The following is a 1,308-nucleotide window of genomic DNA, read 5'->3' as shown; positions in this document are numbered from 1 at the left end:
ACTTTTAATTCCATCATCTGATGTGAATGGTTGTTATTTGTTTCCTTTAGTGTATCACCAAAATACAAGTCAACATTGGGAATTCTTACACTGTTGCCATGTTCTTCAGCAGTATGATTCAACTGTGGAGCTTCTGAACAGGAAGCTGTTTGGGTAAGGACGGATATGCTACACTGATGTGGAGAATTTTCCAGATGGTCATTTTCTACCTCAGGAAGAATGTTAACAGTAGCAAAGCGGGCAAGGTAATCACTGGAACCATGACTACAGGAAGTTTTCATACTTTCCAGGTCAGAACAACTAAATTCAGAGAAATGACTTGAGTGGGAACCAGCCACTGAAGGCATACTGTCACTGAGGGATGGAGCCTCAAATTCACTTGAGTTCGTGCTTTGCTGTTCCAATAACTGTGCATCCATGTCCTCTCTGGTCTCATTTATCTTCATGTTACCCTTTTTCCTTAATTTACCACTTTTTGATTTTTTTTCCTGCTGTTTGGACCACTTGGTGGCACTGGATTTACCTTCAGGCAAGCCACTGGATGAACCACCAGGATGGCTTCGGGTGGCACTGCCATTTTCCACACTACTGCTTCCACTATTGTGTCTGAACTTAGATGGCTTCGATTCAATATCTACTTGCACCTCCACACTGTTGCCTTCTTTGTCCAGTGGGATGTAGGAATTCAGAATAGATCCTGCCATTGCTTTGGTGCTGGCACTGTCACTCACTGTTCCCAAGATGACAATGCCAGATTCTCCACTTAGACTGTATTGTTCTTTCTGCACATCTGCTTGTACTTCCAACCTGTTAAAACAGTTCACCATGACACTTCCTGACAGACTCCCTGTTATACTTGCTCCAGCCAGGGCCATGGTACTCGCTGTTTCGCTAAGGTTGTCTCGAATGGCTCCTATTCAATCCATGTGACTTCCACTTGCACTCAGACTGCCGGTCAGACCCCCAACACTTCCCTCTCCTATGCTTGGGTTGTGTCTTGCTTCTGCAACTGAGGTTGTATCTACAGCTGTGTTAGTCCCACCAACATTGATATCATTTTCATCATCAAATTCAATTCTGACTCCTTTTCCATTTCCTGCTGAGACCCCACAACCTCCACTTCGACACAGAGAAATTGGAACAACGCCATAGACATAAGCTAACATAATAGGAACACCAATACCTACAGTTACAGCAGCTACTACTGGAGATACGATTACAGACAAAGTGACACCACCTGCTGTGGCCAAATTCTGTTTGTGCTTTGAAATATCCTTGCCTTCATAACGGCTGTGAATCTTTCGGCCC

The 1,308-nt window shown here is 44.1% G+C and overlaps 1 protein-coding gene and 1 pseudogene across 1 annotated transcript in view; both read right to left on the bottom strand.

The window, feature by feature from the left end:
* The window catches only part of LOC102861936, a 15,373-nt pseudogene extending 14,072 nt beyond the window's left edge, over positions 1-1,301 (bottom strand).
* Positions 1-1,308, bottom strand: part of AK9 (adenylate kinase 9) — a 233,855-nt gene that overhangs the window by 190,843 nt on the left and 41,704 nt on the right. The gene's annotated exons all lie outside the window — the stretch shown is intronic.

Source organism: Elephantulus edwardii, unplaced genomic scaffold, assembly GCF_000299155.1.
Source record: "Elephantulus edwardii isolate Elephantulus edwardi_28Jun2011 unplaced genomic scaffold, EleEdw1.0 scaffold00013, whole genome shotgun sequence".
In the NCBI taxonomy this organism is placed as follows: domain Eukaryota; kingdom Metazoa; phylum Chordata; class Mammalia; order Macroscelidea; family Macroscelididae; genus Elephantulus; species Elephantulus edwardii.
The sequence above is the reverse complement of the archived record's forward strand: the minus strand, read 5'-3'. Positions and strand labels throughout refer to the sequence as shown.